Source organism: Hevea brasiliensis, chromosome 10 (genome assembly GCF_030052815.1).
Source record: "Hevea brasiliensis isolate MT/VB/25A 57/8 chromosome 10, ASM3005281v1, whole genome shotgun sequence".
Taxonomy (NCBI): Eukaryota; Viridiplantae; Streptophyta; class Magnoliopsida; order Malpighiales; family Euphorbiaceae; genus Hevea; species Hevea brasiliensis.
Genome location: NC_079502.1, coordinates 90081676 through 90097921, shown reverse-complemented (window position 1 = coordinate 90097921; position 16246 = coordinate 90081676). Strand labels below are relative to the sequence as shown.

The 16246-nt window shown below is 36.9% G+C and overlaps 1 pseudogene; it reads right to left on the bottom strand.

Moving 5' to 3' along the window:
• Positions 1 to 14334, bottom strand: part of LOC110670542 (bifunctional riboflavin biosynthesis protein RIBA 1, chloroplastic-like) — an 83656-nt pseudogene extending 69322 nt beyond the window's left edge.
• Positions 14335 to 16246: the final 1912 nt, after the last annotated feature.

Genomic DNA, 16246 nt, shown 5'->3' with positions numbered 1-16246 from the left:
GACTAATCACTAAAGAGATAACTTGAGAGTAACATTCTTTGGGGTTCTTTTGCACAAAATGAACTTGGAGAAAATCGCATACGTAAGAAGAACAAAGAAAGTACGAAAAGTAAACGTAAACACTTAATAAAATAAAGAATATGAGCTCTTACCGTAAGGAGCCAAATCTATTGAAATAACTACGGGTGACAAATAGTGATAAGACAATGGATGATTAGCCCGAGGGATGTTATGTTCGTGAATCAAGGGTGCTTAGCTAAAATGCAATCAGATTAAGATAAAAACCGAGTGGAATGAAGTTGAGCTTGGACAATGGGAATGAAAACAGAGATGATAAAGGGCTGAAAGTGAGAGTGTGACCAGATAATGAACAAACTGAAAATGTAGAGTTCCAGTATTCAGAATCCTTTTCAAGAAAACACTTCAGAAAACTAGTTTCAAAAGTCTTTCTAATCAACACTTCTAAGTATCAGAGTAACAAACTGAAAGAAGTTTCAGAGTACTTCCGCTATAATAACTACCTCTTTTTTGCCCGCCCCTTGAGCAGTTTTTCATGCAGTATTTATAGGAATCGTGCTCCCCATGAAGGGTCGTGGATTTATTTTGAGGAGATGGAGGGTCAAGATTTTGAAGGACATGATCGGATGTTCAGGAATTAAAGAGAATCAAAATGAATGGCTGAGATCACTCTTCAGAATATTTGTCCTTTTCTTCTTTCAATCTGACGGTCCCAAATCTTCTTGTCCGGAACGATCTGAGGGCTAAGAGCGAAAGACGCTGGTCTTGTCGTCTTCTCTCTTGATCCAAGGGTTCCGGGTTTGTCCTTACAAGTGAGATCAACGGTGGAGATTGAGATGTACAGATCACATGACATACCAGCACTGTCGGCGATTAAGGCGATTCTTAGGCGTGCGGTGGAGATCTCGTCTGCCACGCTTTAACTACCTCGGCTCTGATTCTGACGACGGTTATTTGGGATTTGTCTTATTCTTTTTGCCTTCCGATCCCTCCCACGCTCTTATTCCGATCTCTCATGCTGATCTCCCATCTTCCGATCTCTATTATTCCGATCCCTAGAGATCGCCCAAATGATGTAATCCGATCTTTTGGAAATAAAAGTCAATTATCATCTTATTATTATTGCATTGATTATTTTCCGATCTCTGATGTGTTTATCCGATCTGGTTCCTAACTGAACAACCCTTAACTGATCTGCAATTCGAAACATTTATCTAAATATGTCGATCTCTAATTAGCCGTTCTCTTTATGGAATTTGGAGTGTTTGAGAGACGTGTCAGAACAGCTGGCGAATCCCGATGCATTGCCTGGGACATCGTGAGCATTAAATGCTCGGACGAGTATAAATAGGGGTAGGGGTTAGCCAGTTTCTCACTTATGCCATTTTCTGTCTCTCGCGAGCAATTCCAAAACTCTCCCGATTTTTCAAGCTCTTCCGACTCCGCTCAAGCTCCGGTAAGGGTTTTAATCCTTCTTTTAGCTTTAAGTTCTTTGTTTTCCTTAAAATGAACGGCACCGAAAGTCAGAGAGCGGCAAGCCCACCTTCCATTCAGTTCTCGTGGTCGTCTGAAGAAGAAGAGGTGGTCGGGCCGAGCGCACAACCAGAACTTCCTAGGGTCTCCGTTCCAGCTCGGGGGCGGATCGCACCATCAAGGCATGCACCTACTTCAGGGAGGGAGAATCTTCCTATGGACGAGCTGCCATCGATTTTGCAAGAATCCGATCTGCAATCATTTAGCCAGGAGTACAACATTGAGCCCGATTCATATGAACTTATCCGGTGTCACGGCGATCACCGAGCCGATCACTCCTTTGAAGAGAATGACATGGTTATGGTATACGAGGAACAGTTAAAGGCAGGTCTTCGGTTCCCTCTGGACGACTTCTTCAAGGAGGTCCTAAAATTTCACCAAGTGTGCATTGCCCAAATTCATCCTAACTCATGGCGGATCTTGGTAGCCTTCCGAGGCCTGTGCCGAGCTAAGGGAATCAGACCTATGGCTAAGGTGTTCGCCGAACTGCACAGGCTGACTCGCTGAAAGGACAATGAGCACTGGTTCTTTCAGGCGAAGCCTCATTGTGGGCTCTTCACCGATCTGCCCTCCTCCCTTAAGAATTGGAAGAACCGCTTCTTCATTCTGAGGAGCAAAAATCCGACCTGCTTTGAGGACTTCCCCCGTAGCTGGTGGCACCAGGGGCCCTTGATTCCGAAGCGTATTACCCTAAATAAGGAGGAAAACCTAATAGTGATGGAACTGAAGAATCAAGCTGCCACTCAAAAGTACTCCTGTTTAGATGCGGTGACTGCCGAGCTGCATCATTGGACGATGGAGTTGATCACGGGCGAAAGTCGCGGGCTTCAGCTCTCTGATCTTGGCATCGGTATTTTCTATTTCTCAGATCTTTGGACCTTAGCGATCTCACTGACCTCTTTTTTGTGCAGGTATGGCGGGTGGTGAGGGTTCCAGGAAGCGGAAGAAAGAAAGAGAGATTTCCCGGAAAATAAAGGAGATGAAGCGTTCGGCACTACTTCAAACACCCGGCCATGAACCTGGGGAGACGCAAGGAGGCCCGCCCCGACCTTCGGGACCGCCGATCACAGAAGCTGTCCGATCTCCTCCTCAACGGGAAGAGCCGGCTCCACCTCCTCCAGTTGCTCCAAGCACAGAAGGGGGTCGTTCTCGACCTCCTGCGAGGCCCTCTTCTCGTGGCGCCCAAGTGCTGATCACTTCTCTAGAGAACAACCGGACTGTTCGGGAGAACCCCGATTTTGCCAAAGTCTTGGGGTCTTCCATCTGCCTTCGGGAGGATCGGGACAGACTGTCTCCGGACAATCTTGACGACATCCTAACCCGCTCCATGAGTCTGAATGTAGAGTGCCTGGTGAACCAGCACATAGTTCGGGAAAAGGCTTACCGCCTGGGTAAGGAGGTCGAGAAGAAGAGTCGAGAAGTCGAAAGGAAGAGTCAAGAAGTGGCATCCCTCTGATCCCAACTCTCATCCGCTCAAGATTACATATCTCAAATTGAGGGGAGGATGAAGTACTATGAGGATAAGCTGGCCGAACAGACTCATGTTCTGGCTGAGAGGGATCATGCTCTTGGAGAAGCCCAGGCGCTCCAGGCCAACGAAGCTGCTCAGGTCGCTCATCTTACCGAGGAGCTTAAGGCAAAAGATGAAGAGATGGTGACAGGAATAGCCAGTGCTTACGTGAATGCTCACAAGGATCTCTTAGCCGAGCTCGAGCGTTACCTGCAGGAGGACTTCTCTTGGATGGCCGACTGCTCCTGAGGCGAGGGTGAGGATAGTGAGGAGGAGGGTGAGGGAGAAAACGGACAAAATGTAGATCAGACTGGGGGTGATCCTCCAGCTGAATGACTTGTACAATTTTTTGAAATGAAATGGAATGCCTCTTTTGTTCAATGAATGATTGTGATCGAAAAATCTCTAAATTACTTAATACTTGATTGTCTGAGTACATCGAAGTAACTGAAAGAGATTATTAACCTAAGTGTGAGAGATCGGAAAACATAATGAGCATGAGATCGATAGGGAATCAACGTTAATCGGGACTTGGAAATTTGGTGAACCCACTTAAAATCAAGATCATCATTACATCGGATTGGAATCTTAATTATTCCTAAACTTAAAATGAGAGATCGGCAATAAGACCAGTGACATAAAGATCTAGTATTGATTCAATTTTGTTTGGCAGGGGAGATCGGGAATGTAATCAGCCGGTCAGGAAATTTAACAATTTGCTTGAGAGATCGGTGAGCGACTTGGCAAGACTTTAGATGATACGAGGGCTTAGCATTTATTCGATTCTCTGTGAAGAGAGATCGGTAATATGGCAAAGAGAGGTCGGAAATGTAGTTGGCTGGCAAAGGAAAATTTAGTGCTGGGGATCGGTTTCAAAGTTTATTAATTCTGGGGATCGGTTTCAAGGTTTATTGATTCTGGGGATCGGCCAAAATATGGTGTCGACAAAAGCATAAAGCAGAAAATTCATATGTACAAATATTAAATTTACAGAAGAAAATCCAAAATAATATTATTACAATTTATTTACAACTGCTCAACTACATTGATACATACAACATTTTTATATTTACATCACGATTATCTACAAGGGTATAAAATAATACCCGTACAAAATGGTCAGAGTAGTCCTCGATTTAACAGCAGCTCACTCTGCTGCTTTCTCCTTGCTCTTATCTGCGACAGCAAAATAAGCTATCGTTGAGTATAAAAATACTCAGTGGTGCACAATAAAAATTTAAAATACAATAAATAAATCATTCATTGCCAAACACAATTTAAATATTTGTCAATCACATTTCACAATTATCAAAGTTCATAATACCACCATTTTGTCAAATAATCGATTAAACACAGTTTAGTCAAATAATTTCATAAATACAGTGTTGCCAAAGTCATACACAACTTAAGCCATGACACAAAATTTCCAATCAATGCCGCGTTGTACACCACGACAAAGCAATCTCAACCCCATTAATCGAAATCAATGAGGGAGGTGGCTAGCTAGCTAGCTAATGAGTACTCATCCGATCTACAACCTCAACTGGCAAGCCAGAGAGGGAGGAAAATAAACAATCTCAACCCCATAAATGGAGGAGGAATAATGTGGTACTATCATGCTAAGTGTGAACATAAAATCAATTCAAAACAATTTATACAACAATTTATGAGAAATTTGATCAATTTCTAAAGTCACATTTACGATTATAAAATGGCAACACAGTACATAATTAATCAAAGAAGTCAAATTTTTGAGATTAAAATATTTAAACAATTATTATTGTGCACAAACCTGACTTGAGTCTCCTTGAAGCCTTGACTCAGTCTCTTCGAATTTCCAAGTCTTTTTCAGCTGAAACACACAGTTTCACAGTGTTTCAGTATCATAACTTAGCATAAATCCAAAAATAAATTTCACTTCATTTTTTACCTAGCTTTAATGTACTAATTTCGACGTTCTCGAAGTTTTTGTGTTTCGGGTTACTATTCACTACACTATTCAAGTCAAATTATTGACTTTTTAAGGCTTAATAGGTATGGGAACTCTAACTTCACCCACATACCACATTTTAGTTAGTTTTTGGGCATAGTTCCTTAATGAAAATTGTGTCATTTTATGTCTATTTTCATCTCCAATTGGTGCCATATCAATTGGACTTATAAAATTTCCGTTTTGGTCCTTCAAAGTTGACTTGGTCATGCTGCATTTAACCTCCGAATTTGGCTTCACTTTAAACAATTCAAACACAACTCATTTGGTCATAATTGACCATTTTTCACTTCACAATAGGTCAAACATGCCATTTACTCATTTCTTCAAATTTTGGTTCACAAACCCTAACATTCAAACCCTAAGTCATCCATCTCATGCATTTAATCACATTTATGCATTTCCATCTTACTACCATACTCATGTAAGTTTACTAACACCTTTAATTCCCTTTAAACACATCAAACCATACAAAATCATACTCCCATCAACCAGGCCGAAATTTCAGCAATGGTCCTTCCCCCATATTTTTATTTCATTTCATTAATTCTAAGCTCATTTCAAGCACTAATTATGCATTTAAATGGAAAAATAAGAAGTTAACATACTAACCTTAACTTAAAGCTTCAAATCTCTAGCTTTAGCCCTTCTTTCTTCTTATACTCTTCTTCCTAAGTTGCAATAACAAGCTCTAGTAGGGTTTTTAGGGGAGTTATGAAGATTGAGTGGAAGAATTAAAGCTTGAGTGCAAGCTTTAATGGAGGATTTTCATGGAGATGAGAGGGAGAAGGTGGGGCGGCAAGATGAGAAGGAAGAAGACAATTCTAATTTTTTTTTCTTTTTATTTTCTTTTATCTTTATCCCTTTTAGAAGACCAAAAATCCAATTTAATAAACAATTTAATTAATTTGTTTATGACATCATGCATGAAGTCATGCATGATGTCATCACCTTTTTACTTTTTCATTTTCCTCTCTTTTTTTTTTCCTATTTTTCTATTAGTTCTTTAATTTAATTCTCGATTCCGAAATTTTCTTTTCTCCGATTTTATTTGACAGTTAGGTCAGGAGTCAGCTCTCGAGGTTAATTGACCAAATTGCCCCTCGCCGGTTCATCCCGGTTTGGAAATAATTTCATATTTCTTTCGGCTCCCTGACCTAATTATTTGACTGACTTAACAGTTCTTTTTCGTGATTTTCTCTTTTCCACTGTTTTCATAAGGGTCCTAAGGACTGCAGTGTCACATTTTACGGTTCGAAATTTGAGTTTAAAACGACTTCGCAGTCGTTCCCGAGGAAGTCACCCATCGCTGTGACTCTCGGCTCGTTTAACTTCTTATGTTCTGTTTTTCTTATTTATACTTAACTAATTGAACATTACTAATTATTTGTGTTTATGGTTTCTCTAGTTGTCTTAAGTATGGTTCTAATCTCCTTAATTGTCCGGACCAACACCGGTCACCAGAACAGTGAAATATACCAGGCTATACAAATAGGGGTGTTACACTCATTTTTGAACTTCACTTGCTTTACTCCTTTGAAATCCCACCACTTTGTTCGAGCTACACTATTTCTTCTTATCTCACTTGAATTGTTCCTAAACTTGACATCCAAGATCACCAACCGATGTTGACTTGTTAAAGCCTCTCCTGGAATGACCTTGCAATCCTTGCATATAGCTCTATTTGTCTTCCTGGTTAAGAGGAAGTCGATTTGGCTTCTATGTTGCCCACTTTTGAAAGTCACTAAATGTGACTCTCTTTTTATAAAGTAGGTATTTACTAGTATTAGGTCGTATGCCATAGCAAAATCCAGGATGCTTTTTCCCTCCTCATTTCGACTGCCAAAACCAAAACCTCCATGAACATTCTCATAACCTTGTCTATCACTTCCGACATGTCCATTCAAATCTCCACCAATAAAAACATTCTCTTCATTTGGTATGCTTTGCATTAAATCATCCACATCTTCCCAAAACCTTTGTTTACTCTCACTGTCTAGTCCTATTTGTGGGGCATAAGCACTAACTATATTTATTGTTTCTCCTTCTAGTACTAGCTTTACTAGTATAATTTTATCTCCTACTCTTTTCACAGCTATTACTGCATCATTCAATGTCCTATCTATGATTATGCCCACTCCGTTCTTGTTTCTCTCCTTTCCGGTAAATCACAGTTTGTACCCTGAATTACCCATTTCCTTACTTTTCTCTCCTACCTATTTAGTCTCCTAAATGCAAGCAATATTCACTTTTCTCCTTTCCAAGGTATCCACAAGCTCCATTTAATTTCCTGTAAGTGATCCAACATTTCAAGTATCAACCCTGATCCTCCTCCTATCCTGCTCCTTCCTAATTGGTCTCCTTTTATGATATCTTCTATTGTTTTCTATGTCTATCTTGTGTTCTGTTCCACATAGCATCTTGCGATACTTAAAATTTGTACTTGGAAAAGGACTTCTTTTCTCAAAGCATGGTCATCTTCAGATTAAGGCATTTACAGATGCAAATTGGGTTGGATCTCTTGATGATAAAAGATCAACATCAGGTTACTATACGTTTGTTGGTGGTAATTTTGTCACCTAGAGAAGCAAGAAGCAAAATGTGACAACTAGATCCAGTGCAGAGGCTGAATTCAGAGCAATGGCTCAAGGTATCTGTGAGTTATTGTGGTTATGGAAGTTGATGGAGGAATTAAGCTGCTGGAAGCTAGTGGTTTGTCCTTGTTTTGTGATAACAAAGCTGTCATCAATATATTCATAATTCAGTTCAGTATGCTCGAACCAAACATATAGAGATTGACAGACACTTCATAAAAGAAAAAATTGTGGATAGTTCATTAAGTGTCTCTTTTGTAGGTTCGAAAGACCAATTAGTTAATGTATTCACTAAAGGATTAAGTTTCAAAGTGTTTCATACCCTAGTTTGCAAGTTGGGCATATGCAACATACATGAACCAACTTGAGGGGGAGTGTTAGAATCCCTTAATTAGTGCATTAGCTATAAATTAGATTATAAATTAGGGATATTTGTATTTATTAGCTTTTATTGTTTTCCTATTTAGGTTCTAGCCTTTGTGTATAAATTAAAATCATTATAAATCAATTGATTGGTATAAAATATACACAAAATTTTTCAATCCTCTAATTTCAACAACAGGTATATTTATTTGATAGTTTATATTGATAATATTGTCATAAAAGGTAATGATCATGAAGGCATTGCCTAACTTAAACAACATCTGACAGGTCATTTCCAAATCAAAGATTTGAGGAAGTTGAAATATTTCCTAGGCATTGAGGTTGCTCAATCTAGCAATGATATTTTTATTTCACAAAGGAAACATGCATCGGATATATTGAAAGAAACTAGCATGTTAAATTGCAAACCTGTTGATACTCCCATGGACCCATATGCTAAGCTTGTTCCTAGACAAAGGGAGCCTCTGAAAGATCCTGGTTAGTTGCGAAGAGTTGTTAGTAAGTTAAATTACCTCATAATCATACAACCAGAAATCTCTTTCGTAGTAAGTGATATTAGGCAGTTCCTACAAAATCCTTGTGATGGTCACTGGAGTGCAATAGTTTGAATTTTTCAGGTATATTAAAGGAGCCTCGAGTTAGGATCTGTTATATGAGGACAGGGGACATATACAGATTGTAGGGTATTCTGATGCAGACTGGGCAAATCCCCTTCAAACAGAAGGTCAACTTCAAGATATTGCATTCTAATCGAAGGAATCTAATATCCTAAAAAAGTAAGAAGCAAGACGTGATGGCTAGGTCAAGTGCAAAAGCAAAGTATTGAGCTATAACTTTGGCTACATGTGAGCTTATATAGTTAAAGCAGCTTCTTTAAGCGTTAAAATGTGGAGATGATAAACAAATAAAGTTGATTTGTGACAATCAAGCAGCATTACATATTGCTTCTAATCTTATATTTCATGAGAGGATGAAACACATATATTGTCATTTTATTAAACAAAAGTTCGAATATAGATGTATTGCTATTAGTTTTTTCAGTTCAAATTATCAGTTAGCAAGCTCAACTCAACTCAACTCAACTAAGCCTTTATCCCAAAAATTTGGGGTCGACTATATAGATTCTCTTTCTCCACTCTAAACGATTTTGGGTTAAATTCTCGAAAATGTGTAATGCTTCTAACTCATGTTGTACTACTCTCATCCAAGTCAGTTCAAGTCTATCCCTACTTTTCTTTCTATCCTCTAACCTAATGTGCTCTACTTGTCTAACTGGAGCCTCTGTATGTCTACACTTCACATGACCAAACCACCTCAATCTCCCTTCTCTCAACTTATCCTCAATTGACACAACTCCTACCTTTTCTTTAATACTCTCATTACGGACTTTATCTAGTCTAGTATGGCCACTCATCCACCTTAACATTCTCATCTCCGCGACTCTTATCTTAGACACATACGACTCCTTCAGCGCCCAACACTCACTACCATATAACATGGCCGGTCGTATGGCTGTACGGTAAAATTTTTCTTTAATTCTGCGATCACATAAAACTCCTGTAGCACGTCTCCACTTCAACCATCCAGCTTTAATCCTATGACTAACATCCTCCTCACATCCTCCATCTACTTGAAGGATTAAGCCGAGATATTTAAAGTGATTACTTTGGGGCAGTACTACTCCATCCAAACTAACTCCTTCCCTGTCACTAGTTCGGGCTTCACAAAACTTGTAATGCATGTATTTTGTCTTCGTTCTATTTAACTTAAAGCCCTTTGACTCTAGAGTGCTTCTCTAAAGCTCTAGATTTCTATTGACTCATTTTCGTGTCTCATCTATCAGAACTATATCATCCACAAACATCAAGCACCAAGAGATACTCTCTTGTATATGTTTCGTCAATTCATCTAAAACTAATGTAAAAAGGTAAGGGCTTACAGCTGAACCTTAGTGTAATCCAACTAAGATAGGAAAATCTCTTGTGTCCCCTCCCACTGTGCGCATAATAGTAGTTGCTCCTTCATACATATCTTTCAACACTTGTATGTACCTAATAGATACCCTCTTTTGTTCTAACACTCTCCATAAGATATCTCTTAAAACACTATCATAAGCCTTCTCCAAATCGATAAAAACCATGTATAAATCTTTATTCACATCTCCAAATTGAGTATATTTGTATCAAGCTAGGAGCATGCAATATGTAAGATCCAGCTTGAGGGGGAGTGTTAGAATAGGAATGTATAGATTGATGTAAATCCCTATAATCAAGGAATCCCTTGATTACTGAAACTGTGTATTCCTTCCCTCATAAGGACTCTATAAGTGTATATATATATAGTCATAGCTTGAGAGAAATCATCAAGCCAATTATTCCACATATCTCTTCTTTTTCTTATTCTCTATTCTCTCTGAAAGCAATTTCTTGAAAAGAATTATTGAAAATTTCACTTTCTTTTCTTTAGACATGTGAAGGCATGGATTTAAATCGCATTCGCTGTCATAGTCGTGGGTAATAGAAATAGGCTTCTAACAACTTGTAATGTAACAATAAAGGCTAATTGCTACACAAATTTTTTTGTAAATTTGCATGAAATTAACATAGATTTAAAGACACGAGTAAAACTAAGATATACAACTAAATAATAAGCATAAATACATCAAATAATGGCATTAAATCCATCGTTCTTAGACATCATTAGTATTGATCAATTTAAAGTTTAAATAACGAAGTAGATGGTAAAGAGCAAAGCTTATAAATATGTAGATCAAGCAAACTAATACTTCATACCATAAATTTAACAAATAACCTAGCATCAAACATAATTTCTTTTAACAAATAAGCAAAAACAAAATTAAATAACTCACTTTATGCAAGAAATAAATGTGTAGAACTAGAAAGGTTGTTAATGATCCTAGCTCAAGAGAGGAGCGAAAGATTTGTAGAAAGATAGAAAAGTTTATATAGAAATTTGAGAGAGTGAGAGACAACAGTAAAAAACACTCCAGACTAAAAAAATGAGCAATAGTTGTTCCTCCCATCTAGTCTAAAACAATAAACAATGTAATGGACCGTTACCATTGCTCAACAGTAAATAATGGCCGTTATCGTTAAGTAACGGACGTAATGACCGTTATAGGAATAAAATTTTTTATGTCTTTAAATAACAGGTGCCAAAGTAACAGGAGGGCCAAAAAACCTATAAACAACGACCATTACAAAACGTAACAGCTTTCATTTAAAACCATGTGTGAAGGTTTAATCATCCCAACTCCTAAATTGAATCCTTTTCTTATAACAAATTGTTCGCAAATGTAAAAGGCATAGAATTAGAGAAAGGCGGTGGCAAAAAGAATTTAGCCCTATTGCTAGCTTACTTTAGCCATTGCTATATGCTCTTATCCCATCCAGCAATGACCTGTAACAGTAGGCTTTGAAAGGTCCCCACATTGTTGGTATTGGAGAAGCAGCAGCCAGCTCCACCAGTCTATCTCTTTTTCCCCTATATTTGTCAATTATACAAACATTATAGAGACAAGTATCACTTTCATTAACTCAAAATAACAGGAATATAAAGATTAAATTAGCAATTACCCTAATATCAATTCCAATAAACAAAATCTGATGAGTATACTCTGATTAAGTTCTCTTTATCCAAGAAGTAACTAAAAATGTGATACAAATTATTAGCCCAACTGAAGCATATTTAAAAGTATGATAAAATTATAGCAGTTGTAGAAGACGGTTCCTTCAGCAGATATACTAATTCACAAGAATGTACATTTTCTTCTTCTCTTTATGCATGATATGCAGTGCAGATATACCATAAACGCTAGTTACCCACTTTTCAGATGCTTGTAGTAACTTTTCCTAATTACAACAGCTAAGAATATTTATCTCAACAATCGAGTAAATATGATAAGAAGTGACAATAAGTCCCTGAATCTGATAACAGAAGCAGTGAAGCATGAACGTTAATTAGTTTACCTGATTAGATCTGCTATAGAAATTATTTTTTTTCTGCTTGCGCAAATTGCTGAAGCCTTGGTAATCTTGCCATAGAACCATCAACATCTACAATCTCACATAAAATGGCAACAGGCTCTAATCCAGCTAGCATTGCAAGATCGACAGAAGCTTTTGTATGTCCAGCTCTTTTTAAAACCCCTCCTTTCCTGTAGTTAAGTGGGAAAATATGACCTGGACGATTGAAATCTTCAGGTTTTGAATCTCTAGAGGCAAAAGCAACACTGTTGTTGCCCTGTCACGAGCTGAGACACCAGTGGTTGTGCCATGTTTTGCATCCTATATAAACAGAATGCTTGTTGGACATGAAGTCGATATTAGCTAAAGAAAGTAAGCAATTTCTAGACATAAGAAAAGATCGTTTCACTTAATGGCTTTTAGTTTAATATTAGCTGGTAAAGTCTTGTCTATTATAGAGAAGGGCTGGAAGATTTGCATAGGAGATGGAAAGAGTTAAGGGCTATTTTCATATGCAACCATAAGTGAACATTTGAGTTGGTCCTTAACTGACATAGGCACCAGCAATGATTGAAAGGATGTAAATTACCTCAAATCAAAAAAGACAGAAAAGTAAAAAAGATAAGTAATTTCAAAACTACCCAATAACTTAAAAGAGTATTCTAGTGTTTCCTCTCCTGAATAAAGGATAATTGAAGACTTACAATTGATCGTCATTGAAAAATATTCCAATTAACTAAAAGATATTTCATATTAACTTTAATGACCACTAGAATTCTATTCCTCAACTCCATCAAGTGCCTTCTCAAACTGGTTGTGGTGAGTTTCATGGATCCTTTATGCCCATACCGTATCAACAAAATCTTCTCCTTTCAATATGATGGAACACATGTCCCAACTATGATGACAACTGAAATATTTCTGTTCCATTCAATCTAACAACACTTCTTCTAATCCTCATATTGCTAAAAGTTATCATTTTAGTTTTGCTTAACCTAAAAACATAGGAATCCAGGAAATTCTTTCATAATTCTAACTTTTGATTTATGTATCTATCAATACTAACCAAATTGTTTGTTGCTCTCCCTATATCCCCTTGAGAAGAAATCTAAATTATTTTGGAATGGAACATCCAAAACCTTTCTCAAATGCTCAAAGATTAATTATCCATATTGGCATGAAATATGCACGGATCGTCAAATCCACTGCAATGATTTGGTTATTCTAATAGGAGCCACCAAAAACATGGTTGAGATTACTCCACAAAACCTATCAAAAAGCCTGCAACAGTAGTTTGCACAAATTCCTTGGGCATAGAAACCTTCAACTACTTTTCTTTAAGGAGAAATGTAAGCTACCAGATTTATGGCTATATTTCTAATATTGCATTTGAACTATGCACCATAGATGTTGAAAAAGACAGCTATGAACTGTTATATATTTACAAAGAAAACAAAGTGGAAAAGGAATATACGGAAGTTAAATGCCTAAACATGTTAATTATGAAACAGATGCACTTGTTAGCTGCAATGCATATGTCAAACTTTAAATAAGTGTCTACTGAAGAGATACAAAAATATACCTTTTTCCATATAACAAGTGAAAAGGTTTCAATTCTTTCACAGATGTTCTTGCCCATTTAGCGAACATAAAAACAATAGTTTTTGAACTTCACAAGAACAAAGTTATAGGTATATACCACAGATACAGTGAATGCCATGCAAAGTTTTTCCTCATTCTCCTTCTGTGTTACCAATAGAGGAAGTTCCAATCTCTCCAAGTCTTCTCCTTCCATGCTCACACATACTACTCCAGTTCCATGCTTGACAATAAATGCCATAGCTTCCGGTGTCACCTTTGATGCTGCCATTGTTAGGTCTCCCTCATTTTCTCTATCTTCACCGTCAACAACAATTACTAACTGCAACATTATCCCCAATCAGTAATGTATAATTCTTCAAGAGAATGTAGTTCCTAAACATACTTGCTGGATTCCACAATTATATATGCAACAAGACGACAAACCTTGCCTTGATGAATATCTTCAATGGCCTCTGGTATGGAAGCAAATCCATCAATAGGACAATCCAGTTCATACTCATCATCATTAGGAAAGAAAGCAGTTGTAGTGGGAGTTATTTCAGCACAAAGTGTTCCAAAACGTATTGCATCAGGTTGTAACTCAATGCCAGATTGTTGGTTCAATCCTTTGCCTAATAAGGTATCTTGTGCTGAAACTTTATTGTTTTCGGAACAAGACAGAAGATCACCTTCTCCAGACATCAGTGAGGCTCTAAGTCTATCAACGTCCCTGAATCTAAATCTAAATCTCAACTTCTAAATTTTAAAGATTAAATAAATTTTTTTTTTTATTTATTTAACTTTATGATTAAAATTTAAGAGCTAAAAAAATTGAAAAAATTACTATTAAATTCATTTATTTCAGTAAAATTAATTATTTAATCTTTTTATAGTTCTATTTTAAAAAATAGATTAATTGATTTTTATATTTTTATTTTATTTACTTTTTAGTCTCTCTAATCATTTTAAGCTCTACCTTGAATTTCATTCAATCTCTATAATTTGAAAAATACAATTATACAATTATCCTATTTTCTAACTTTGAACTATTTAATTCTTAACCAATAATTTATTGGCCTCGTGGTTAATGATGAGGAACACTTAGGAGAGATCTCAGGTTCGAGCCTGAAAGCTGTAAGTGTACCATTTAATCCAGAATCTTACATGTAACACTCCTATTTGTATAGCCTTGTATATTTCACTATTTCGGTGATCGGTGTCGGTCCGGATAATTTAGGGGATTAGAACCACACTTAAGATAAGTCATGAACACAAATAATTAGTAATTGTCAATTAGTTAAGTATAAATAAGAAAAATAGAACATAAGAGGTTAAATGAGCCTAGAGTCACAGCGATGGGTGACCTTCTCGGGAAGGAATGCAAAGTCAATTTAAACTCAAATTTCGAACTGTAAAATATGACGCTACGGTCTTTAGGACTATTGCGAACACAGTGGAAAATAGAAAATCATGAAAAAGAAATGTTAAGCCGGTCAAATAATTAGGTCAGAGATCCGGAAGAAATATTGAATTATTTGTAAACTGGATCGAACCGGCGAGGGATAGTTTGGTTAATTAACCCCGAGAACTGACTCTTGACCTAACTGTCAAATAAAATCGGAGAAAAGAAAATTTTAGAATCGGGAATTAAATTAAAGAACTAATGGAAAAATAAATAGAAAAAAAAAAGTAAAAGTGAAAGATGATGACATCATGCATGATGCAATAAATGTATAATTAATAAATTTAATTAATTTAATTTTATGGTCTTCCATAAGACTAAAAACACAAAAGAAAAGAAAAAAAAAAAAAAAAGGGACTTCATCTTCTCCCAAGCCGTCTGCCATCTCTCTCACCCTCTCCCTCACTAAACTCCATTGAAGCTCATTGTTGAGCTTGAAAAACTTAGTTTTGCCCCATAAGTTTAACACTAAACCTAAAGAAAACTTGCTATCTCAACTAGAAGAGAAGCTTGAAGAAGAAAGAAAAAAGAAAGGAAGGAATTGCAAGGGAAAGAAATTCTGCATAAGGTTAGCAAGTAAACTTGACATTTTTTTTGTTTAATTATTGTGTTTGTAGCTTAACTAACTTAGAATTATGCTTAAAATGAAATGAAAATAATTGTTGAAGGACTAGAAGTAAATTTGGCCATGTAGGGTTTGCTATGGATATGCTTGTGTTTTGATTGAATTCAATATGTATGGAAGCTTAATGGAGTTGAGGAATGATGTTGGTATGCTTAGATTTAGTAAAATGTAACAATTAGGGTAATTAGGGTTTGGCACCTATGGTTTTAGGAGGAAAAATGTGAAAATGTGTTAAATGGTGTGTTTGAGTTTGTTTGAGGTGAGAATTGGTCATTTGTGACCAATTGGTGTATGTTGGAAGTGTTGGAAGTGAGTGGAGATTCGGATTGAATGGGGGCAGTATGCAGGCAGCATGACTAAAGTCCCTTTCAGGGACCAAAACTGAAAATTTACAAGCTTAATTGGTGTGAGGCCAATTGGGAATGAAACTAGACACAAAATGACACATTTTTCATTTAGGAATCATGCCCAAAAAGTTACTAAAACCTAGTGAACAAATTGACCAAATCCAAATTAGGCAATCTGACCTGTATAAAAATGACCAAATGAACAATGTGGCCATA